The sequence below is a fragment of the Mus musculus genome, chromosome 16 (assembly GCF_000001635.26).
Source record: "Mus musculus strain C57BL/6J chromosome 16, GRCm38.p6 C57BL/6J".
NCBI lineage: Eukaryota > Metazoa > Chordata > Mammalia > Rodentia > Muridae > Mus > Mus musculus.
This window is the reverse complement of record NC_000082.6, coordinates 73,480,758-73,508,402: the sequence shown is the minus strand read 5'-3', so window position 1 is coordinate 73,508,402 and position 27,645 is coordinate 73,480,758. Positions and strand designations below refer to the sequence as shown.

The following is a 27,645-nucleotide window of genomic DNA, read 5'->3' as shown; positions in this document are numbered from 1 at the left end:
AGGAACAGAGGGGAATTTTACATTAAAATGACAAAGTCAGGAGAAAACCAAAAAGAAAAAAAAAAAAGAAAAAAAAAAAAAAAAACGCTAACTGTAAGGCTCACCTGTGATCCTAATCTGGATGCTGAGAGATACAAGTTTCTGGCCTAGATCTTGGCATAGAGATCTTGAGGCATAGTGGCTATGAATTCCAGAAGACAGGCAGATCTCCGAGTTCAAGATCATCTGGGATTGAAGGCTTGGTGGCACATACCTTTGATCTGGGCCACACATTCTTCTGGAGACCTACATAAGGACATTGGAAGAAGGAAGATTTACTCTCTCTCTCTCTCTCTTCTTCACTTGCTTGCCCTATGGGACTGAGCAACTGTTAGATCCTGGGACTTCCATTCACAGCTGCTGCTAACCATTGTTGGGAGTTGGGCTACAGACTGTAAGTCATCAACAAATTCCCATACTATATAGAGACTGCTTATAAGTTCTGTGACTCTAGAGAACCCTGATACACCTATCTATGTTAACATTAATTATAAACTCTCACACTGTTTACATGTACTAAGTTCTAATTGCATGTGACATGCACCTCCTGCATAAATTATTTCTCTTATATGCTTACTTATGCATTTACTCCACTATGAAAGGATTTTCATTTTTATCAACAAAATTTTCATAATAGAAGTCTCAAAGTGCCTGTATATTTTAATCTACTTCCTCCTTTAATAACACGGGTTAATTTATAAGAAATCTCATAAAGTAATAAATTGTTTTTTGTTTTTGTTTTGTTTGTTTGTTTGTTTGTTTGTTTGTTTTTAGTTTTTGAGGCAGGGTTTCTCTGTGTAGCCCTGGCTTTCCTGGAACTCACTCTGTAGACCAGGCTGGCTACCTCTGCCTGCCTCTGCCTCCCAAGTGCTAGGATTAAAGGCGTGTGCCACCACTGCCTGACAATAGATCAGTTTAATGCTATGTGCAGAGAAAAAGAGTACGGAAGTCTTGTGGACATATATATGTATTAAACTCCCTTCCTCCAAGAGATAGGATCAACATGCAAGTGTGGGTGGAAAGACTGTAAGAGCCAAAGGGAGTGGAGTTCTACAACAAAACAATACTTGCTGGGTATGACAGGGTTGTCACACACCTGAAACCACAGAGGATGTAACTGCATGCAAAGACCTCTAAAAGTTCAAGCGAGTTGAAATCCCAATATGGACCAGGAAGGTTTTCATGAAGTCCCACCCCTCACTATGGAGCTGCCTGCAATTGATGGCTCCTAGGGTATTGACAGATAGGTTTTTTCAGGGAAGCAGTCCCTGAGATCAAATAGTTAATCCTGTACACAGAAGTAGCACTAAACAGACTCAGTGGGTTTTAAAGGAATACTATTCAGCTGTAAAGTGAAATTGTGAGATTTGCAGGTAAATATAGAATTGGAAAAGATTCTATTGAATGAGCTAACACAGACCCAGAAAGTCAGATATCACATGTTCTCTCTCATCGGTGCTTTGCCAGGGACCAGCCCCAGAAGGGTCAGGTACTGAGGCTGGACACAGAATTGGACCTCAAGCCTTGTAACTCTCTCTTACTCTCTCTTACTGTTCTGGAGGCCAGAAGCTGATGGCCTCTGGGAATTGAACTCTCTTGCTGCTCTGTGATTAAAAACCACTGGCTTCTGGTAAATAACTCCTGCTGTTAGCATCAAGAGAATAAGAAAAGAACGTTTAATTGCTAGGGATCTTCTCTCTCTGACTCAGTGTCCCCTCAGTTGGTGTCTAGGCAAGAGGCTTGGAGTTCATACCATGCATACTTGCATCCATACACATATATGCCTATACACATATTTATGCACATACATATAACAAATACATATACATATATACATTTGGTGGAGGGAATGAACTCCAAATACCACTCATATACGTTTGATGGATGCTAAACTTATATTTCTTCTCTCTGGCCTTCTTATACCTTCTTAGACAAAAGTCCTTTATAAAATTATCTCTAAATAAAATGTTACACAAGAGGGGAGTTGCAGAAGGATGTCTGTAGTAAATTCACAGCAGTACTTCATTCTATAAGCACACTGTAAGTTCAAAACAACTTTCTTTGTTTCTTTTTTCTTTTAGTTCATTACTGTAACTAAGTTTTACTTTTTATTGGCTATTTTCTTTATTTACATTTCAAATGTTATCCCTTTTCCTGGTTCCCCTCCTCCCAGAAACCCCCTATCTAATTCCTCCTCCCCTACATCTGTGAGGGTGTTCCCCTTTGTAAGAAGGACCAAAGCACCCACATGTTGGTCTTCCTTCTTCTTGAACTTCATGTGGTCTGTGAATTGTATCTAAAACAACACTTTTGCATGGCCTTGCCTTATCACAGTGAGCACCTGTTGCTTCATCCTTATGTGTGTGTGTGTGTGTGTGTGTGAGAGAGAGAGAGAGAGAGAGAGAGAGAGAGAGAGAGAGAGAGAATGCACAACAAGAAAAAGAGGCCATGGATTTGAAAGGGAGTAGGGAACAAGGTAGGGTTAAAGGGAGAGCAAATGGACAGCATTGGATGGGAAGAAGGGTCGTTACGTAATTAGATTTCAAGTTTTAAATTTTCTAATAAAGAAACTATCAAAAGGAGGATATAAGGGAAGAGTAGGAGGCTGGGTAAATGAAAAGAAAGGAAGAGGGCATGAATGTGCCTAAGAGTTTGAGATTTCTCTTACAGATATAAGTGAGGAAACAGGTAGAGACAGAGACTTCTGGAAGGGTCATGTGAGGAGAGAAGGGATATGAAAGCAAGAGATGAGCCGAAGACCATAGCGGTGTGTGTGTGTGTGTGTGTGTGTGTGTGTGTGTGTGTGTGTAGAGACTGGTGGAGCCAAAATGGCTGAGTTATATAGGAGCCAGAGAAGCTGGAGGAAGGGAGACCCTAGCCCAGTCCCTGAGTTGGAGAAGTTTATAGCAGAGGACAGGGTATGACAGCAGGAGGATCCTGAAAAGGTAGAAACTAAGGGATGCTGGTAGAAGCTGGTGGCCAGCATCTGCTTTGATATGTTCACAGATACTTCAGCTAGCCATTTGTCCTGGGTTTGAGCCCAAACAGTGGGTAGGGGGGAAGTGAAAGAGAAGGGGTGGATTTTATCAAAATGCATTATAAGCATGTATAACATTCTCAAATGATAAAAATAATTATAATAGAAAATTTTAATGAGATTTGTTTGTTAGGCTCTAATTTGTATATTGCTATGCTTTGGGTATTTTTTTTCTAATAGTCCAAGAACCTTTGGTGCAGGGGGGGGGAGGATGCCCTATTTTTAGCTGGTTCCAAACCAGTACCCCCAATCAGAAGCAATGCTCTTGTTTCTGTTTGGTTTGTGGCTCTCTCATGCCTACTGAGTATCAATCTGTGTTTGTTTCTCCTCCCTTCCTCTCTGCAGTCTCCATAGACAATGAAAGACCCAGCTGATGTTTGTTTATTCCTGTGGAGATAGAGTTAACATTGGGCTTGCTCTCTGAAGCAGAAGCTTCTCCCATTCTCCCTCTAATTGTAGCTCTATTTCTCTTTGTATGGCCCCTTGGGGAGTCTCAGATCCTTATAAAACATCCTCTGAAGCAAACAGGGGCTTCCTTCAATAGTAGTAATTATCTAGCAAAGAAAGAAGGAAAGGAAGGAAGGAAGGAAGGAAGGAAGGAAGGAAGGAAGAAAGAAAGAAAGAAAGAAAGAAAGAAAGAAAGAAAGAAAGAAAGAAAGAAAGAAAGAAAGAAAGAAAGAGGGAGGGAGGGAGGGAGAGGAAAAAAAGAAAGAGAAAGAGACAAACAGAGAGACAGACAAACAGAAAGAAAAAAAGAGAAAAGGAAAGGAAAGAAAAGAAAAGAAAAAAAGAAAATGAAAGGAAAGAAAAGAAAGCAAATTTAGGTTGTTTCTCCCAAGGGGACACAAGGGTTGTTTCCTCTGACTACGCTGTCATTTCTCTGGTTCTTCCAGAACCTGGCTGCTGCCAGGCCCCCATGCCTGTTCCTCGATTGTTAAATGAATGAATAAATGAAACTCAACACAGGACTATCAGCAGGGAAACCTGCAACACTAAAAGCTAAATACAAAGGCATTCATCTTTTTCAGTTGTTTCAAAAGGAGGCTGTTGTTCAAAGAGTGAAGCATTTAGCAAAACGACAACATGATTGCAGGTGGAAATAGCAAGTGATCCTCAGAGAGCAACTGACTTCCCACGGAAATGATCCATCTTATTTTCCCTTGTCTGGATTTCCTATGAGACCAAGCATCCTTATTTGGAGATGTACTTAAACTCTTCTGGAGTTTTTAACACACATAAACTATGGAAAATACACTATAGAAAAGATGTAGTAAGCCTTTAAAAAAAAACCATCGGGCGGGCTGGTGAGATGGCTCAGTGGGTAAGAGTACCCGGCTGCTCTTCTGAAGGTCAGGAGTTCAAATCCCAGCAACCACATGGTGGCTCACAACCATCCTTAATGAGATCTGACTCCCTCTTCTGGAGTGTCTGAGGACAGCTACAGTGTACTTACATATAATAAACAAATAAATAAACAAATTTTTAAAAAAAAAAGAAGGAAATGCTAAACACACACACACAAAAACCCCAAAAAACCATGGGGTAGAGTGGGGTGATAATATGCAAGCATAAGAAGGCTGAGAAAATCCATGCATGACCGCGTTGGCCTGGACAGCAATGACTGACAGCTGCTGCTTAGAAAGGGTTTTCTGCATTTTTGTTGTTACAGAAAATTAACACAGAGTGTATGTCCCTAAGGCAAGAATTAAGAAACAGGTTCCAAATATCATGACTATGTCAAAGTCTAGTGAGAAAATGAAAGACTCGACTGAAAATATGAGTCTGAAATAAAGCAAGGAACAACAGAAGAAAGAAGAAAACCAATAGTACAGCTATGCCCATCACTGGAGGGACGGAGGCTGGATTGTTCACATCAAAAGGCTGACAGGAAAGAGAAAACATCATTAATGCTATCTATCCTTCTATATTTCTCAGTGCACACACAGCAACACTTGAACAATATGGACAAGCCCAATATTATATTGGCCACTGTGAGAAGGCACGTCACAATGCTAAACTGTCACAATCACAGATATCAAACATCACAAAAATAACAGTTATCAAAACTGCAAGGAATAGAACAATAAAAAAAAAAGCTTCAGGGTAGAACCTGGAGATGCTGGTTAGCATATGGAATTCATGATCAGCTGGATCTAGCTTCCAGAGTCATCCCCTTACAGGCCTCTGGTATACTGATGAGCAGGCTCGATGAGAACAATGAAGGCCATAGAGGACAACTGTTTTCATGGCTTAGGGTAGGAAGTCTAAACAGCTAGCAAAAGTAGCAGACTCCCTAGAAGACCCAGAGAGCAGACAGCTAGGAAGATACTCAGCAGGAGCTGACATTTCTCTGGGTCACTAGAGCATCCCAATAGGACAATGGAAACTTAGGAGTCTAGATGCACTTCTTCCAGTATTTCAAGGAGAAATCTGCATCTTGGGGATTTACCACTTACTGGAGACACTAGCATGGATGTCAACCTAGACTTTGCCCCTCAGGGGAGCATCTCCCTCCCACCACCAACTAAAAAATGGAAGCTAGTAACAATGGGACAAGCAAGAGTTCTGATTGTGTTAAGAATAGCTCATTGTGAAGACATAAAGACAACGGGTTGGAGGGAGAGTACCATTCTGCCATTCTCTAACTCTGAAAAGGCTGTGATATTTAGATCGTGTTCTGTGCAATGGAAACAACAATATTGCTTGTTTCCACCAGGCAGGTTTATGGGAGCATATAGTGCACGCATGAATGAAAAGAACTGTGAAGCACATCAACTCTTCCTACCCTTTTCCATCTTCACTTAGCAGTCTCTAAAGAACCCCTGGCAACAGTTACCCTGGCAACGGTTATAAGTCATGTCCCACAGCACTTGACCATGGGGAGGAACAACCCCAATACCTCTTCAGTTATGATCAAACTACCTCCCATTTTCCCAGGAAATTCCCAATCATGTTATTTTAGGAATGTCCTTCCAGAAAGTTTGTAATTGACGCAACTCTGCTGTATAGATGTCCCTGTATCTCCTCCAGGTGATGATGTTCAATCTTCAGTGGCCATCCCTCAAGGGTTAATGGTCAAAATGCCTCAGGTAGGTAGAGAAACTCCAGATAGGAAAGGTGAGATGATTGATAGCACCTGTGAGCTGACAGGATCTCTGCAGCAACTAATAGGTGTAACACACCAACCTCTATTGGTACTTACCTTTTTAAGACTTCAGGGGAACTGACCTGCAGATGGAAACTCCCATCTGTAATGCTCATTTTCCCAACCTATAAGGGGGCCAAGCCCTTGCATCAAATACACAGAGTCCATTCTTGCTGAGAGACTGGTATCCTCTGATAGTTCTAATTCAAGAACAGTTCTGCTCCTATGAGAGGCTAGTCTCTTTCTTTTGTCCCTACGAATGGTCCATCTCATTCTTTAATTTCCATGTCCCTTCCATCAATCTTAATTTAACAATCCCTACTTCTGATATTTTTCAAAGAATTTCCCCCTTTGAAGGAATCTTCCGCTGTACAAACCTGTCTTCACAGTTTTCCAGTGTTCTTCCTTCATAACTCTTTACTCTGGGGTAGAATATGTAGCAAACTGCAAAGCCATTTTCTATAATCTCTAATGATTCCACCTTATGCTTAACACCTAGCTAAGTTGGCAATTTTCTAAAGAAAAGAGATTGATGCTTCAGCCTGTAAAGGCACTTGAACCAAGCCTAACCTAAGTTTGATTCCCGAAACCTATATCTTGTTGATGGAGAAAACCTAATCCCACAAATTTGTTCTCTGACTTCCACTTGTGTGCCATGGCATTGGTATGTCTCCTGTCCGATATACAAATAAAGTTTTACACACACACACACGAGGTTTTCTACCTTTTCACTATTCCATACCCTCACTACACTTTCCATAGTATTTGCCAACTTTTCCCTGGTCTGTGTAGAATTTGTACCACTTGAACATGAATTAGAAATACATACATAAAGGTGATTTTGTCCTCTATAATATAAGCTTCTTGAATGAAAACCTATCAAAGATGAAGAAGTAAAGGAAGGAAGCATTTCTTCCATTCTATGTTCAAACACATTGTACAAACGTTTCCACCTCAGTACTAAATTATTCTCCTCACATGGGACTTGTCTTTTCAGTGGTTAACAAACATTTCATGAATGGAAGATCTCACTCCCTTTGTATGCAAGCAGTTATATTGGCATCACCAACAAGGACCTGTTACAAGCTCATTGCATTCACTCTCCTACACTCTGAATTCCTGCTGTCTCCTCTCCTCCTCTGAGAAGTCTATATTCAAGAGCTTTAGAAAAAATTCCCTCAACACCAAGAGCTCTTCCAAAACCCATTCTTCTTAAAAAAACAAAACAAAAACAAAACAAAAAAAACCAATCCTTTTGATTTTCATTTTTTCTCTTAACTCTTGTTTTCCCTTCACATTTCCGTTATCTTCATCTCAGTGAAGTGTTCCCCTAACCCCTAATCTTGGTTCCTTCTTAAATATTGGTAGACATTTATAAAATCCAGTTTCATTCTTGTAGACCACATTTTATATTTGGTCCTTGAGCATTACAATAGTCAGTCCTTATTCATTGAGGGACCCACATACCATTTACTCACTATAAAGCCCCCAGACAGCAAGGGCTTACATTAAAGAATTCTAACCATTGCACCTTGCAAAATTACTTGAGCACTTTGTACCATGCACATGAACTGTATCTCCATGGGAGAACATTCCATTAGCATGGGTTGGGCCCTATCACTTAGTTATTCCCACTGTTCATTGAGCCAATTCAGAAATAAGAATGAAGATGCCTAGCATACATGGTTGATAGATACACAAATGTATCCTACATTTTTATTGAACATGCTAACTCCACATGAAAAAAACCTATTCCGACTCTGTGCTAGTGATGTCATGGATCTTGAAGGAGAACTGACTACTGCCATTTTACTAAACCAGCATAATCAGCAACAACCATCAGAACATTTGTCCTTATACCCACAGATAAGTGTAATCCTCACCTCTCGTCAACAAGACTTCTTGTAACAGGTGGAGATCATTACAGAAAACCACCACTTATCAAAACGCAGAGTTGTGGATCCCAATCCCAAGGGATACATCTGCAAAATATTTCCATACCTCCAGTTTATGGAACACTGTGGAAGAGAGGCTGAAAGCTTGTAATAGTCAGAGGATCAGGAATTCCCTGTGAGATTGTGCCCCCTAGTAATCTCAGAAGCTGTACCTGAAAAGACTCACCAACGTGACTTCATGACATCCTAAACGTGATCTGAGCAAGGACCACACCACTATACAAGCCTAACAGGATGGAGAAAAGCCCATGAGGCCTCAGTACTAAACAGACCTACAAGCAACTGAGGGATGCTGAGAGTGGGAGAAACAGCCTTCTCCAGGGAAGAGCACACCAGTTGTTTATCCAGTACCACATGGTCACCCCTAAAAACATACATTCGAGTGACATTATACAGAATCCACATGTTATATTTAGAAGTATAACATGTATATACATATAAATCGATGCATGTAACAGCAATTTACTTAAAAGGATGTCATGAATTTGAAAAGAAGCAAAGAAGGGTATATGGGAGTCTTTGGAGGAAGGAAATGGGGGCAGTGTTGTATTATATTTATCTAAAAAAAAAAAAACAAAAACCACTGGATTTTTTTCCCCATACCAAGTTTTATGGCTTGACTATGAATATAATCAATCATCATGGCTGGAAAAGAAGAGTTTAAAAACTTCATAGTCAAAGGACTTTATCTGTGGGTAAACATCTGTCATCCCGTTCTCATCACTGAAAATACTAAGGCAAGGCTATCTGCAGCTCAAGACCAGTCTGGGTTACGCAGTGAGACCTTGGCCTCAAAACAAATAGGCAAAGAAAAGAGGACTTTGTGTGTGTGGTCATTCATTCAACAGAGGCATAGGTATGGCGGACATACAAGATTCTGTGGTGCTCAAAAGGAATTTATACTTTACTCTGAGAATAAAGGGATTGAAGAAATTTCTTAGTAGATGAAAGGAAACTCTCTACCCTAGATTTTAGTCTAGAAACTGGACAAAGCGGTGATAGACAGAGAAATTTTGTGACACTGCCTTAGGACAGAACAAAACACAATCTTGTATGGGTTAAATGCAAGGGAAACCCATCTTGGTTTAAATCTTAAAGGGAAAAGCACACACACACATGCACACACACACACACACACACACACACACACACACACACACATCATGCTGCTACCATGGCAATGCTTGAAAAGCCAACCATAAAAGTTCCCCCAAAAATTCTTTCAACTATTTGGGACCAGACTGAGACAGTGGTCCAAGATTAATGAATAATTCTACATTCCCTAAGTTGAATGGGACCATGAATTTCCATGAGGATCCCAGGGAAACCCTCTCCATTCTGTCTTCTCACTTTCCTCTCTACTTGCAAATAGCAGTTAACAGGCATGCAAAGTAGCAGACTGGTACTTTCACACTCTTCAATGCAGGGCTAGTAACTATGCATCAAAGGCCTGTTGTGGTAGGATTTGAAGGGTGTAATGAAAGCTATTTTCCTGAATAGTCTCTTCTTTGGGCCGCACTGGCTAAAACATGGTCTAAAAGAAATCTCATGCTTTAGGTAAGAACTTTCCATTTGTCCCAAGAGAAATAACCAAGCAGTACTAGAAGCTACATTCTTCTGAACAAGTGTCCTGAAATGATGTATACAATAGCTATTTAAATTTGCATTTAAATCAGTACTATAGTCAATATGATAGAAAAACCTATTGTGCCATATATTAAAATTAAGGATATATGAAAATAAATGTTAAAAGACTTATATGAGAAGTAATTTCATATATTCATGTTATGATAGGATATGGCATCATGCTCATCCTGACTGTCTGATCCTCTCAAAAGGAAAGATTGAAATAAAAGGAAAAAAGAGAAATCTGAGTCAGAAATTAGTCTTCTAATGTAATGGAAATTTAAAGGGTAGTATACTTATTTACATTACTCTAAAGAAACCTGATGTTTTAGGCAATATATATATAAATACACACCATATATACATATATATATACACACACGCCTGGAGCTAATATTGATGAGCACTATTCAGGAGTTAGTTTAAATGGGATGCTTAAGGGATTTGCATGCATTATTATTAGAAAATGAAAGAAAATAATTATGAAAGAATGATCAAGAAAATATTTTAAATATAAAACCTAAAAGACTAATATCCCTAAGGCCATAATTTAGAAAATATTATTTCACTCAAAGATCTAGATTTTATAGCTAGTTCCTAGTAAATATAGGAAGTATACGCTGTCTCTTGGACTCTTCCAACAAGCGACTTGCTGATAGTTTTGACGTTACTCCAACAGTAGAATAAAGATAGAGAGGCAGCAATGCCATTTCTAACAGTTATGTTAGAACAGACATAGATATTTTTATTGTAGGGCATAAAATAAGAGAGAGCACTCCACATAATGTCATTTAATAACACATTTTGTTTTCAGTGACTTCCTACTACTGACAGCCCGCTCTTGTTTTACTTCACATAATAAATTTCTCTCCTTTTCATAGAAAGAAAGAGTGAAAATAAAACTTCAAAGTCTTTCTCAATTATGGAAGGTCTACATTTGGATTACCCAAGGGTTAGAGACTTTATAAACCCAAATATTTTTTCATTTGACAGAACTGGGCAAGAATGGACAATGTTTCCTGGACCTTTTCTGAAAACACAAAATTTTGTTTGTTTGGGAGGAGTAGGTAGTAGAAAATTCTAAACTTTGAGCAGTGTATAAATCCTTTCTTAATAACGTGAAGACATGCTTTAAACTTACAGTTTTGCAGTGAATCTGGAAGTGAAGTCAGAGCAGGAACTCAAGGAAAGGCCGGAACCTGGAGGAAGAAAATAAAGAAGACGTCATGGAGGAATGCTGTTTATCAGCTTCCTACCTTTAGCTTTCTCAAGTGCTCTGTTTTATTAAACTAGAGCTACCGGACCACTGGCAGCACCGCGCATGCTCACAGTGGGCTGGGTTCTCTTGCTTCAGCCATTAACCAAGATAATGCCCCAGAGGTGTGGCTACAGGCCCATCTGATGGAGGGATCTTAACTAGGTTCTTTTCTTCCCAGATGACCAGAGCTTGAGCCAAACTGACAAAGAACTAACCGATCTACCTCTTTGACACCACTCACTGCTATGTTGGCTGAGATTTGAAAATAATGATTAGGAAAAAAAAATTATGGCAAAGTGATATATGTATTATATATTACATGTTTCGGGTTCTTTAATCACATTTGAAGTCAGTTTAATTATCTTTCTCTATGCAAAGTCTAACTCACTTCATTTGGATTATATTTACATAACTGTTTCATGAGTTCTTTAAGCAGTTCTTTTAACAGTCAAGCTATTCTCACACTGAAATAGAAATGAAGACGATGATTTGTAAGGCAATTTGTTTTCTTTAAGTTACTAAATATTAAGAACAGAGCCATGTGTCAAATAAAGTACAAGATAAAGATACTCTGAGTACTTAAGAGTGGAAGCATCACAATAGTAGAATGAAAAGAAAAAGAAGAATTTAATACACAACATTGTTGATTGTTAAAGAGACCAACATGGCACCAGGACCTGAAGTGTGAATCAGAATATGAAGAATGAGATTTAAAAAAAAAAAAAGATTACAAAGTTTCCCCTAGTTTAAATATAAGATATGACAGAGTTTGGTTTGGAAAAAAAAAAAAAGCCGTCAGAGACTTCATGAGTATTCACTGAGAGTCGCTTAGTATTCAGCAACAAGCTGTTTCTTTTCTGTGAGCCCCCAGGAACCCTCCCTCTCCCTCACTAGCTATTATTATCCGCAGCTCACAGACCCTCCCAGCAGCCTGAAGAGCATATCCTGTTACTATATAATAGTCTTGTTACATTGCTCGGATAACAACTTGCCCTCACACACAGAAGAGGCTTAGCTACATCAAAAATGCTTGACCCTCCTATAACACCATAGTTCTGCAAGACTGAGTGAGTGATGCGACTTAGAACTTCAAGTGTGAATTTTGTCAGGCACTCATTGGTGCTAAGGCTCTGCGGTATCAAAAATGCTGAGTTGCTACATCCACTCCAGTAGTGACAAGCGTGACAGGCCCCGCAAACCTGGGCGCTGTCCTGAGGCAAAAAGTTCACGGAAACTTAGTCTCCTGGAATCGTGGCATCCTGTATAAGGAATGCTCCAATGTCCTTGCTTTAGTTGATAAAGAGATCTGTGTGCTTTCCCTTAATATTGAAGTGCTCCTAAGGATTGATATTTTGATATATAGCTAAATTAGATTCTAGGCAGTCCTTGATCCAACCTTGGGCATGGGTAGCTAAGCCACAGTCTACACAGGAATTTACCATTATCTAGGAAGAAGGAAGTTTGTGACCTAAGGAGGAACCAGAGTAGTTACTTAGAACTATAGATAGCTGAGTTACACCCATACACAAGTATTTACAATGGCCTAGGGGGAAGGTGGACTATACAATAGACTAGAGTAGGAACTATGGCAAGGGCACGAAGCCCTTGACCCTGGCTTCTAAGAGTAAGTGGAGCTATTTTTGATCCCAGTTGTTAAACATTGAATTTTATCCCCGTTGGTTCCCACCAGCCCTTCTGTGTTTGCATTCCTCTGTTTTGTGTAAGAATCCAGTAACCTCTTTGTACATTGCCGGTGTGGTTTGTCACCCAACTTCCCTATTCAATTCTGTATAAAAAGTTTGATGCTCCAAAAAGTTTGATGCTCGATTTGACAAATTGCATTCAGATTCTACACAATCTCTTGTGTTGCTTCTGTCTGTCATTCGCCTACTCCTTGTCCACCTGCAACCAGAGACCCCAAATTGTGGCACTGAGTCACCTTTTTTTTTTCTCTCTTTTTTTTTAACCATATGTGAATCATAGTTTCATTTTAATTATAATGAAACTCTTTGTAGGGATGGCATTTTAGTGAACATATTTGATGCGATTATTTAATCTCATATTTTCTCAGTAATTTGTTGAACAATGCACCCTACTATATACCTTGTTAAGTATATGTTCATGAAGCCACTACTGTAGTCTAATACAGATTAAAATCTAGTAATGTACACGAGCTGTGTGTTTTAACTGAGGCCATTTTGGACATTCTGTGTACTTTTCACATGGACAAAAAATTATCTGAAAAAGTCCTTACTTGTCTATACCATAAAAAAATAATGCTGCAAATGAGAATAATGTCCATTTTCTTTAAAGCTTTTGAGATTTCTCCTCAAAACCACAACAGTCTCTGGTATTCCTAAATTAAATGAGTAAACAAATAAATATTCCTAGAAGTAGGTTATGAACTGTCCTAACTAGACACCCACATGCCTGTAAAACAAGCCAGACAAAATCAAGTACTACATAAATCCTGAGTGGGAAAGAAGAGGAAATCAAAGTTAAAATCGTTGCCTAGGTAAGAAACTGCCTCCCTCACCCACACAATTATTCTGTTCCCCCCAGGACATGCTCGTTCAGCAGTTCTGCGTTTCAGTTCAGCCAAGGACTGCTTGAAACAGATGGCCCTGGATTCGTTTTTTGAACAAGTTATGTTTTTAAAGACCTCTTAAAAAGGGAACCAATGTATTTTTCTTTATAAAATAATATTATGTATAACAGCATTAATCTTCCACTAAAGTTTATATAAGTTGATTTAGTTTTAAAAAAGGCCCATTCCAATGCTTTTATTATTCTTGAGTAGTAGAATAATATTTTGTCAGTAGTATGTAACATTTGAGCTTGACAACTGCTTTTTAAATACAATACTTGTGCAGATCTAAAAATCCAGGTTTTGAGGCTTCTAATAGGTAGGTCTGGGTTACTTTGAATTGAGTTGTTGGTCTAAAGGATCTCATGGAAATCTCTAAACAACTTGGATGTTGCTCTGACAATATGTTTCTCTTCTCAAACTGACAGCCGGGCCCCATTGCTGAGGAAAACAGCCACACATTGAGCATGCGCCTAGCTCCTGCCTCCATGGAGCCTTCATCTCGATATTCCAGTGACTTTGGTGTGAAAAGGCACTCTTTAGAGAAAATATCAAATGAGATAGATAACTACCATCCCAGCCACAACCTTTGCCCCATACTGTGTCTGCCTACAACATATGCTATGGCAATGATGGTGTGGAACTTGTGGGAGTAGCCAACCAAAGTCTGATTTTACTTAAGGCACACTCTAAGAGATGGAATCCATATTCAACACTGTTTGGGTAACAACTCAGAGACTAGATAGCCCAGAGTCCTAGGATAAGACTAAACATTATTAGCCTTAAAAAAACAGTATCAATAAAATGATCTGTAATGATTTTTTGCTATATGCATAGATGAGTGCCCTTTTGGTCATCATTAAAGAAGCTTCCACCTACAGCAGACAGGAATAGATCCATATAGTATTTGGGGGAACACGGGAATATGCAATCCCAATTCCATCCGTGATCATTGGTGTTCTGGAAGTGCTTACAAATGAATGGATCTAATTTAAGGACATTCCAAAGTTCTGTGGAAAGCCTCTTACTCCCCATTCAAAGTTCAAGCAATATTTCTTTGGAGTTTATGGGTTTTCTGAAACAGTGAAGTATACAGATTAAATTTCCATGGAGGATATATTCTTTTTCATTCTCATGGGACTTAGCCACACAAGCAACAGACTGTAGCAGCCGGAAAACGATTCCTCTCTGTCTTGCCTAATTTGTCTTTTCAATTAATATTTTAGGAAGTAAAAACCCAAACCACTGAGCTGCAGTTGTAAACTGATAACCTTGGTTTGATGTTTAAAAAGCTTTTTTTTCCAGGATAATATTATATATCTCTTTTATTTGACTTTGCTTAAAAACAATAAACCTTCTTGTCAAAGACCATTGATTTTTTTTTCAAGGCTTATCGATCTCCTAACATTGGGTTTATATGTCACATTTGTAGATGAACTTTTCATCCCACACTGGAGTTATATGCATGCCATCCTAGAACCTTGGGGCTAAGACAGAAGGAGGGCAGACCTATTATCCTTCTCCCTAGAGACACAATATTAGGCATATAACAGGTAATGCCACTTTGGGTAGAATACTGTATTAAGATCGCAATAAAGAGGAATAGGAGCAGTATGCTACAAGTTCAAGAGAGCAGTTTACCAAAGTCAGATGTAACGCAGTGAAGGATGCCAATGACAAGCTTTTCAGAGGCTGAGGTGAGGATCGTTGGATTCCATATGTGCATGAAACTCATATAGCTTCTAATCCAGAGTCTGAGCAAGAACAAAAATTACCAAAAGAGTGGCTCACCTACTGTCAAAATGGAATGGGATCAAGCCATGTGCCACACGATTGATTTGGTGGTTAGGATTATGTCTGAGTGCGTTGGTTATTATTTGTAAAATTCAGTAAGTTATACAAACAAAGGGAACAACTTCTCTTACTAGTATTCATCTAAGACCAAGGAATAAAAGCAGAGTGATCCCTTAAGAACAATGAGGTTTAGCTCCAAGCATTAAACTTGTGACTTTCTCAAGGGGTATTAAGGAGAGAGGGATAGTTTTAACAATCACTTCATTAACAGAATACCATAGTAAGTTTTGTGTAGGGGGAATGAATTTGAAACAAATGATTTTGGGCGCTTAAGAATACTGTGTGGATGCCATCACTATTTGTTGACGCAGAAACAAAGTAAGATGAGGATCTTCACTGTGAACATTCTAAGTTTGAAATGTCAAATAGATTTTTTTTTTAAATTGGAAATGTCAACAAGCAGGACAAGCAGAGCTCTGTAAGGGTGACATACTTAGGAGAAATCAACAATCAGCAAGCAGATGTGAAGTCGTGAGAAGGAATTCATAGAAGCCTTTATGTAACAGGCACACTTCATCTCAGCAAGGTGACTAGGAAGTGGACACTCTGATGGATAACGCAAAAGCAAGTTGTAGAGAGTGAACAAATTTATCAAACCCTGTGGGAAATTTTGATAGAGGCAATGTACGAAGGACATCATTGACCTAGATGCTTCACTGGAGTTCTAGGGAGGGAAGATAGGTGTGAAGGATGTGGAAATAAATTATACATGAAGTGGGTCAATAAGAGGAAAATTGCCATGTAAAGAATTATGTCACCTTAGATTGTGAAATAGCAGCAGTCTCAACCAGGTATGGATTAAAGAAGTCATTTGAGTGAGTGAGAGATCAAAATACAATTATAACGAACATGAGAAATCTCTCCTAATATCTCTTTAGTGTAGGAAATAAGACATAACAGAGGTCATGTAAACTCAGCTAGGAAGTTTGCTGGGAAAAGAATATGGACACTTCCAATTGCAGCCATAGACAGTTCTGAAAACTAGAAGGGGTTACTGTGATGCTGTGAATCTCTGTACAGTCCAACTGCACTTCCTAACTTTCTATTAGAAGCTCAACACTCCTCTTGTGTGTGTGTGTGTGTGTGTGTGTGTGTGTGTGTGTGTGTGTGTGTGGTGTGCAAGCGCTATGGAGGCCAAAAGAGATGACTGGATTCCTGAAGATGGTTAAAAGCAACCTGACAACTTGTGAGGCTTTGGAGAGCTTGTCTTCCGTGGCTCGGGATTGTGCCTTTTGAGATGGGAATTTTCATTGTCTCTGGTAAACTTCTTATTCACATTTGGAGAAGTGTTCCCAAAATATCCTAGCAAAATGGATATATTTACATATATATGTACATAATAACAAGACGTATAAGTTTTTCAATATGTATTAACAGAAAGGGCAATATGAACTGTATTAAACTTCTACATCAGTGCTATCCATTTCAATTCTCTGAAAGCAGAGAGATGGTGCGTGTCGCCTTATAGGAATCCCAAGTGCTCTGCTTCAAATCTTCCAGACGCTTCAGATTCTCATAAATACAACACATGCCAAACACTGATTTTTTTTTTAATTACAAGATGGAGTTTGCCTTTCTACTGATGGATAGCATGCTTCCTTTTTAATAATGATTGAATTTACCACAGGAACGGAGTTCTTTTCAAAATCAGTACACTGAAATCCCACCTGCTCTCCCAGGTCTCTTACTAAACTGTTAATGTGCACAGCGAAGAAAAACAATTAAGACCTCCCACAAGTGTGTGCTTTCTGACTTATATTTATAACAAGCACATGTTGCAGTGACTGCTGTTTTGCATTTCAAACCAGAAACCCCGGCTTGCAGACACTTCCATGCATTTACAACCTCAATCAAGGCAGAAACCATTTGCTATTTTCAAAGTCATTTAAGCACAGAAACCATCTCTGGCTTTATTTATTTATTTTCTAAATAACACTTTGTGCTGTGCAATAATTTACTACTTAAGGTTTTTGATGGGATGGTGGTTTTTTGTTTTTTTGTTTGTTTGTTTGGAGAGAAGAAATTATTATTTCAGCTATAAGCTCGTGATCTCATTGTGGAAAAGGAAAAGAGAATCAACTTTGAAGCAGAGCAAAAAATCAAATCCCTAGGAATGTGGAGGGAAGGAAATGGGACAAACTGGTGACTTCTGGGAGCAGCCAAACTCATGGGAACCACAGGCGCTTTCTGTGACACTTTGCTACCTGCAAGGCAGCTCACCAGGTGTCACAGAACAGGAAAGTACGTAAGGAATTATATTATATATAATACAAAATTAATATAATGTGTATTATATGTAAACATTCTGATATGGAATATTGCATGTACATTTTATATCTGTAATAAGGACTGCATAACAGATTACGGAAAGGAAGAAATATTTAAAAATGAGTAAAGAGATAAGAAGAACAAATGAAGAAAAGAGACTCCTAAGATTTCTTAGTCAAGTCTCACTGTCGGGCAACAGGAAACTTAAAGCATTCCTGGCCGCCATTTCAATGGCTACTTTGGAGTTTTCATGGATAATTTAACCACAGTGTATGCAGACATGGTCAATAGTCTAGACTAGACAGACTCAGTTTGAGAATAATAGATACCAGTCACCCATCTAGCCTTTATTTTGTGTTAGGCTTATGTGTCACCTATTTAGGAACAATAAATATTTCACTTGCTTCACCTAGCTATATTTCAATATATTAAATAAATATAATTTTATAATTAGACACACCTGTACATGCCTTGACTACACACATGGCAGTCTCTGAAAGATTAGCATCATAATCATATACATATTCTTTCCCTGAGAAAAATCTCTAGCTATATAAAAACATGTTTATGCACCTTCTGACACCCAGGTTTTTATTTCTGAAATTCCTGATCAAAACCTTCAAAGCTAATGCTTACCCTTTATTTACCTAACAGCAATTCTGCTCTAAAATGGTGTTGCCAGACCTTAACATTTAATTCAGTGAGAAAAATTATTACTTTAATTCATATGAAACAATTTTTTAAAAGTTTTTTTTAAAGTTTCTAAATGAAAACCACTTGTCAATTTAAAAGCTATGTTTTGTGGGGGAACTAAAGGATTTGAGTAAAAAACAAGAATGTCTTTGATCTTTGAATCCACACAGTATGTTTGGGGCATGAAGCTTATAAGAAAATGCAACCAACACCTTCTTATGATTTCATGGCATCTAATTAAACTCCCCTTTGATAGCTTTGCTGGTTTCTATTAGTGGCATAAATCAAATGTTTAGGCATTAATTGGTTAGCGTGAATATACATGACATATATTGGGGCCTCAGCTAGTTAAGTAATACGTATCAGAAAATGAGATTAATACAAAAATGAAGTAATTTTACTATGTGTGTATAATGTACCCTTTATATGTGCTCACAACATAATCACATTCCTGGCACATTCTTGTCTCCAAATAAAAAGATATATGCAGCATTTATCTATATCTTAATCTAATTCACCATTAATTTAGCCAGGATATATAGTTGCAAACTCAGTGAAAATAGTTCCAGCAAAAGAGGGAAATTAATTTCATGCACTTAAAAGATTAGAATTAAAGTTGGTGTTGAAAATATTTGGAGTCATATTGGAATTTGGAAAACAGGAGGTAGCTGATCTATCCATCTATCTATCTATCTATCTATCTATCTATCTATCTATCTATCTATTATCTATGTATCTTTATATTATATTTATATCTATCTTAGCTATCTATCTTTATATCTAGTATATCTTTCTCTTCATCATCTATGTATGTATCTATGTATGTATTGATCTATGTATATATATGTGTGTGTGTGTGTATATATATACATATATCTGTATATATATACATATATATATATGCATATATATATATATATATATATATATATATATATATATATCAATATCAATGTATTTACCTACCTGCCTATGTATCCATCTTTCTACTTCCAAACCTCTGCCTCATACACTCACACATTTCCAGATGTTGGAGATCTTTTTTGTGTCTACCTCCACATTCACTTGCTGCCAGTGTCATCTGAGTATCCTTCTCCTTACTCCTAGGAAGTATGTTGATTGGAATATATAGTTCACTGTGATCATGAGTACAAGGTCTTCTGAAGTACATTTTAGATTAATCATCTTTCTTTAGGCACTTGATTCTGTATTCAGAGTTTGGCCTTACCTGTAGGTGAATGAGAAGTAAATAATGTACTGAAATATATATTCATTAGCACTATTATCATTTCTTATAAAATTAGCATGACCCCCTAATAGTTACAATCACCCTAAAATTAATTTTACTTTCTTCTGCACCGTGCCACTGATGAAATTCATTGAACCTGACAGTTAACTGCCTTAGCCCTGTTCCCTTATTGGGGGAGAAAACTGCCACCTGCTCAGTCAAACATGATTGCTTTTTTTGTGATTTGCAAGAGTAACACAATATATCATAGTTTAGATTTTAAGCAAATTATTGCCTGAGCCCTTTGTGCCACTCTCTCCGAATGTTAACACTCAGAACCCAACAGCCGTGCTATGAGGCACATAGCTTCATCATGATTTCATGTATGAGTCTAGATTCAGATGTTTGAACCTTCCAGCTAAATGTAAACATAAAAAACAGATAAGAAAGTGAATTCTGTTCTCTCTCTCTCTCTCTCTCTCTCTCTCTCTCTCTCTCTCTCTCTCCCTCCCCTTCCCTCCCTGCCCCTTGCCTGGCATCAAACTCAGAATTTCATCCATGCTATGCACGCAGTTCGTCACTGAGTGAAGGCTTTCTTATTACCAATTCCAGTCTTGGGCATGCTCTTATCTTAGCTGATATTTACTGGAAAAACGCAAAGCAGTTCTCATTGAGCCAAAGTGTGCATTAGTAAAGGCAGAATACTTGTCATTGCTCTAAAGTGCTAAGTTTGCAGCTACTCAATGATGCAGCATCCTAGGACTGAGTTATACTCATGGCTCAAAAAGTAGTCTCTATTAAAGGAGAAGTATACTATGGGGCTGGAAGTAGAATCATGTGCTGGAGATGTGTGTGGTTTATAGGATACTCCAGTTCAACATCTAGAGCTATACAAAGGAACTATATGAAGTGAACCTTGTTATCTCATTTCAATGGCAAAAGGACAAAGGGAAAGCTTGCGGCAACCATGTGACCATTTAGTATATCATATCTGGGATACTTTATCTTGACTCGTATCTTTACTACCTGAAAAATCACCCAGGAGATTAATAAGACAACACTCTCTGTGTGTGTGAAGGACACACAGAAACTATTAGGGGTTGAGAGACTTCGATGTAGACTCATTCAATGGGTTTGGGAGCTAAGGAAACCTCAAAGGATAATAATATCCTATAGTTCATGCATTTTCAATATGCTTCCTGTCCATCAGGAACACGGTGAGTCCCTCCATATCAGTTGCCATGACTATCCATAGCTTATGCTCCAAAAGCAATCGAGGCCACAGATCATGGACAGAGCCGTCTTGAAACTGTGACCCAAAATGAATCTTCCTCCCTGAAGTTGTCAGCTGGTTTCTCTCAGTATTCAATAGTGGCTACCATGTTAATCATATGCTTTCTATGACTGTTTATTTCTACCATTTTTCATATGATATGTTGTGTTATTTTCTCAAATTGGGTTTGGTATTATATACTATATAAGACCTGTGTCTCTGTGACTCAGGACTTGTATGTTAGGACCCTGTTTATCTACTGGGATGGTTAAATTCTCTCTTACATGTAAAGGTTTTAACAGTTATGACGGAGACAGAAGGACTGATCAAGTGTATTTTCTTCATGTGCTTCCACAGAAAAAGTATTCTGACCCATGACACACTGAGGTTAATAGTATATGAGATACTATTATTCAAGGAATTTCAAATTTTCTGTATAATTTATAGAAAAGAAAGAAGAGATTCCAATCTAATTACTGGTTTGAGGCAGGAAGGGCTGTCCATTTGAAGTTAAATTACTTGGGCCTATGTTGTGTTAAAATAAATAGAGTATGAATGTTTAGGCAGATGGTGACGTGGTTAGATTTCCTCGAAATTGCCTGGTACATTATGAAGATGCTCCAGAAAGGTAATATAGAATAGGAGAGCTCAATCAAGAAGCAATGTATTTTGAGGATCTGATGTAGGGATAAAAACCAAAACAAAACCAAAACAAAACCAAAAGTCTCCAGGAACTCCCTGGTTGAAAACAATCAAGATTGGCAGAATGCTATCTCTCTTAACTTTAAAATGAGTTGACAGATTTTAACACACCTTTCTTTCAAAAGTAAAGTGTTATCACCCTTTATTTGAATGTGAACTTATTTCTAATTAAGATTATCCCAGAAGATTCTATGTAGCTTTGAATGATATATCCTAAACATTGTTTCTGCTTCTTCCTTACTTCCTTGGATCTGTTACTTTTTTCCCCCATAAAGGACATTTGACAGGACCTCATAAGAAAAAGAGTGCATCCAGTCATATGTATGGAGGAATTGAGGTTATCCCAGTTATCTGTGGGTCAGTGGACCATGCATGCCAGGAAACCAGGTAAGGTTGAGTGGGTTCAGAAATCCTGGCACCTTATACATGAGAACAGGCATCTCACTTACCCCCAACCAGTTTCGTGGCCTGGGCCACATGACCACAGCTCCCCAAGTATAGAGCATAATAGTGGTCATGTAGCACAGAATACATTGCTTTCCATGTTAATGAAGTATCTAGATGAACCCTGAAGGTTTAGCCAATAAGCTTCCTTTCTTGGACATGTCTTCCCGCAAAAAGTATTTAATTTCTGGTCTACCCTAAGGAAGTGGTATGTACTCATTTCCCCCAATGAACAATCAATAAACAGTATGGACAAGCAAGGACTACCTCTTTCATCAAGTACTACAGCTGATCTAAGCTCATCATCCTCAGCCTATAGCCCCGCCCTCCTTTCTGGACCCTACATGGTTTCCAGCAGCGAATGGATACCTGGGAGGTAACGAACCCCTGATGCTTTGGCCTCAGCCTGTGCCATTTCTCACTTAGGCCGGGGCCCCCGTCCTAGGCTGCATTTTTCCATCCTCTGGGTGGTTTATTGGCATTTCCTACAAGCCCAGAACCCGATGGCTGAATGGGGTAAAATGCAGTCTCATGTCCAGCATTTCTTCTGCCCGAGAGGAGTTCCCACACCCTGGTGGCAAGATGGAAAGCAGAACCACAATTACATGACACTGATTGACCAGCAAATGAAATGAGCCACATGGATCCCAGATCCAAGGATACCATTTGAGCCTTCATCTGACCTGATGATAGGCCACGGCAACATCTTGACCAGAAGCTCAGGAAAAACCTCTGACCCAAAGCCTCGCTAAGCTTCTTCCAATTTTGGCCTCAAAATCTAGGATAAGATTAGGTGTTTGTTGATTATCAACTACTGATCACCAGGAACATGTGCTATGTAGCAATAGACAGCACAACAAACAACACTATCAAAAATGGGAAATAGAGGGGCGACAATATCAGGGGGAAAAAGCACTTGCTATGAGCAGTGATGGACACAGAATTTCGAAGGTGACTATAGAGAGACAAGTGAACATGACAAATGCACATTTGGTACTGTCCTACTTCTTTTCCTTAACTTGTCTTGTGGGCTTCTTCTCATGGATTCTGTTAAAATATAGCATGAACTTTCTTACTCATCTCCTCCTTTCTCCATCATAATTACATATGCAGACTTATGTTGTTCTATATGTAATAAGACAACAGTTTCTCATGAGCACCTTCATCTTCCTCCGTAAAGTAACCAATGTTCCCTGCAATATTCTGACCAATTATGTACTTCTGCATTGGACTGAGAGTCATTACCAGGGAGGCCTTTGATACTATAGAGGATGGACAAACCCCCCAACTGCAGCTCCCTTCAGGGCCTCAATGTTTTTCTTTCCAGTTGTAGTTTTAATTGACATAGCAAGTGAAGTTATCAGGCTAACCATCAGTGCTTTCCAAATTGCATGCTTCTCTAGTCACCTCTACCTGGCCTTTATGGATCTTGTCAATGTCACATAGAATGTAAATATTCCATATATATCTGTCACTCCAGCAGTGGCTAAAGATCCCTTCAACCCTCAAGGTATCGGTCCATACAATTTCCAATTTTTCTGATTCTCTTTTTTTATTTTAGTGAGAACACTCTCATTTATAGTAATTTGTTCTTATTCCTTCCTGATGTGTATACTGAATGGTATAATATATCTCCCAAGTTAGCAAATAACGGTTACAAAAAAAATGAAACTTTCCTGAAAGAAGAGAACCATCAAGATAAGGACTCTACCCCTCTGGCATATTTTTGTAAAGAAACTAGGCTCTTTGTCAACAACCACTGCACCAGGAACCTAGAAAACCATCAAAACCCAACTTCAGACACTATCGGTAAGTCACAGGAATTCAAACCCCAGGGACTGGCCATATTTTCTTTAGATACTTTAAACACATTCAAGTACAGTGTCTTTAACCTGGAATTTGCTTGGATATGTGCAACAGATAAGACCCAAGATGTTGATGGAGTGTCCAAATGTATGCATACCAAAGGAAGGAAATGATTCTGTGTTCTTGCCTTTCTAGGCTCAGTTTCTAGCTTCTAGCACAAATACTCTCCAGTATCATGTTTTGGATGCCAGCAGAATTGCTTTCCTGGCATGCTTGAATGCATTGGAATCAAAATTATATAGTTCTGTATCAAGAAAGGCCATCTATGCAAAGTTTACTCACTCTACTTTATAAAAGATTGAATTTGGAAATCATAAGCAAAGAAAACATGTGCCTCGAAGAGGACCACAGATTCAGAAATATAAATATCAAAATAATTCAAATACCAAGAGTTACCACTTAAAGTTTCCATAAATTAGATATTCATCATCCTGTTAGTTTATGTTAAATATTCAACATGCAGTAGATGACTACTTTGGATGACACATCAGATCAGACAATGAGAATATTGGTAGAAAACTTGAGTCAGTTCCACTGAGTGGGTTATAGCATCAACAAATGTGTCACCTTTTCTGCTACTAAAGAGATCATTTTTTATGTGCATGAAATCATTCATACATACACTCTTTCTTTCACACACATACACATTCATACACATACACACTCACAACATAAGTTGTAAGAGACAACGAAATAGTCCTTCCTGTGCCAGACATAATGAATTCTCTTGCTGCCCTTAACACCCACAGGCTGTTCTGCCAAGTTTAGAACAATAACCATATGCAGCCTCACATGGCTTCAAGCATTTTTGTTTGTCCTTCTCTCCCTGAAACAGAGTAATTCCCTCTCTGCTTCAGTATTCTTTTCTTTCATAAGAAAAAGAAATCTAAGAAAAGCCTTAACAAATTACTGAAAAACCCTTTCATCCTGGATTGAAGTTTTAGCTTACTTTGTGGTTTGGGGTATGTGGGTGGTGAGCGAAATTCAACTTAGTAGACCAGAACAGTGTATACTTCTGACTAATACTGAGTACAAAATAGAAATCCATTTCTCACCACAGTAGGGGACACATGTGGTCAATGAAGGGAATGCTAGCCTGACTTCAATTATTTGTGGTCACAAAAGAACACAGAAATCTTAACTATGCAAAATTAAATGAACTGATTTTATCCCAAGATCTGTCATTGTATTAGAATAAGATCATTCTGTATGAATTTAATTTTTCAATTAAAACAATAGCAACATGTTTGTAGTTCTTTGTACCCTGCTCTGTACCACAAGAGCTAAGTTTAGGTGGGGTGCCTGTAAAATAACTGGGGGTAGCTCCCCTTCATTTGCTCAGAAAGAACTCCCATTAGGGAGGGGAAAAAAATCACAGGAAGGACACAATACCTGTACCACATGGCCATTTGGCCTTCACTTCTTTATAAACTGCTTTCCCTTCCCCCAACATCAAGGCAAAAAAAAAAAAAAAAAAATCACCAAACAGAATCTTGGTTCAACTGCAAGACAGTTTAAGGTCTGACTCCACAGATAGAGAAGCAATCATCCCTAATCGCCTCACACATGCCAAATGGAAAGTTTTTTTTTTTTTTTCAAAAGACCTCCACCAGAATGACTCTTGTCAGCGTTTGTGTTCTGACAGAATTGTTTCTGTGATTGTGCGCCCAATTTCCTCGAAAAGACTCTCCTGAAGTCCTCTCTGAACACAAGAGGAAAATGAGCAATGGGTTCTTGTGCTTTATTAGTGGTGGGGGAGGGGGGCGCTTTTTACAAAGATCTCAAAAGGACTAGGACTGGAAAAGACAGTCAAGATGGAGACAATACCCTTACAAAGTGTTTGGGTTGTCCAAGAGGGTTTTTGTTATTCCCAGGAAAGGGAAATAATCAAGGCCCCCCAACGAAGACTTTCTTAGGCATAATAAATAATGGGGCTCACTATACTCTACACTTGCTTCTGCCTTCTGCGTCTGTATCATAAATATGCACCTTAGCAAGTCAGCTATTTTGAGAACACGGAAGCTACACTGGGTTATTTATACAGGCACGCTATGTTCTGGAAAGGTGCTGGGACTTGTTATCTGTCTGTGTGAAAAAAAAAAAAAGTGTTTGCTCTCTGTCCTGAAATGAGTTGCGAGGGACTCACTAAGTATCTGAAACTTCTGACAGGGACAGAAGACGCAGGGAAGCTTGAAAGACTGTAATTCTCACAGGTGCCATTGCACTACCCATTGAGAACAGGGGAACCACAGCACAGTTCCTTGAGCAACCATGACTGCTCTGCTTCTGTTGCTAATAAAACGATGAATAATAGCTTTTAGTATTTGTTGAGTCTGGCTTTTTTGTTATTTTATTTTTATTTATTCATTTTCATGTCTGGTTTTTAACCCAGACGTCCAGCTGTTGAAGGATTTTTGAGACACAAAACAAACACCACACCCTCATTAGGTCAGAACTCTTTTCTATCTACGTCCCTGGAGCACGATTTCTATGAGTAGATTTTCTTTTATTAGGCTCCTTAGCAATGAAGTAATCATATTTATTAGGCAAAGTTAAACGTGTACATTTGACTTTTGTTCGTGTTAGGTGAGATAAAAATCCTGGCATACTGCTGAACTATTCTGTATGACATAAGACACTTTATTTTTCTATTTCACTAGGTTATTCCAATACAGATAATAAATAGACTCTTCTAACAAAGAATATATAGAAACTGAAAATGGTGCAGAGTGTGACATTATTTAATATGAGAGCAGAAAGTGGGTTCAGTGAATTGATGCCCTGATTCAATATTCTAACTTTGCTCTGGAAAATCATTGAGATAGTGATTCATCCACACATTTCATAAATCCGTTAAAGAAGATTGTTTACCAGGGAATGACCCAGCATCCTAATCCATTATTGTTGTTGTTGCTATTGCTAATAATACCAAAGACTGCGTGCATTATAAAGAAAGAAGTTTTAGTTTGGGTCACAATTATGGTCTGAGGTCAAGATATTACACCTGAAAATGGTCTTCTTCCCAAGTCTCCACTTTAAAAATGAAGCTTAAAATAATAGTGCCTTTAATCCCAGAATTCATGAGGCAAAGGCAGGTGGATCTCTGAGAGTTTGAGACCAACCTGGTCAGACCAGATTACATAGAGTGACTATGTCTCAATACAAAAGCAAATAAGCAAAACAAAAAGTCAAAACAAACAAAAGAAAATGGACCATGTTTTTTTTTAAACCTTTGGTTTCCAAATTTTACCATCCCCTCAGACTTACCATACAAATGAATGTGATTGTTTGGAAGACTGAATGCGGTAGCTCTTTACTATTCTTCTCTCCTTCCCGGAAAAGAGTTTTATATCCTATGAAAGAGAGTGAGACATGTTGATCTTCGTGGATTTGTGTATCATTAGATAGTAGGCATGTGACCATCATAGTAACCCGCGTTCTCTTATCCATCTTGACAACTTCACACTCTATCTCAGGGCAGTGATGTCTCTAAGATACAAAGAGGCAGCATAAGCAAGATAAAGTAATTGGATAACAGAATGAAATGATTGAAATAAAATTATGTTTCTATCACTTCCTTAGAAACCCAGTGCTTATTATTCAGTAAGGAAGATAGTAATGAGGTTTGAATACCATCCATTTTAAACTAACATGTTCTAAGTACCTAGGT

At 38.4% G+C, this 27,645-nt stretch overlaps 1 long non-coding RNA gene across 1 annotated transcript; it reads right to left on the bottom strand.

Moving 5' to 3' along the window:
* Window positions 1-256: 256 nt before the first annotated feature.
* Gm41472 lies at window positions 257-27,298 on the bottom strand. Its single transcript, XR_876158.1, has 3 exons — window positions 27,243-27,298; window positions 10,944-11,001; window positions 257-285 (listed from the first exon to the last, which is right to left on the bottom strand). It is a non-coding gene; the product is annotated as a predicted gene, 41472 (long non-coding RNA).
* Window positions 27,299-27,645: the final 347 nt, after the last annotated feature.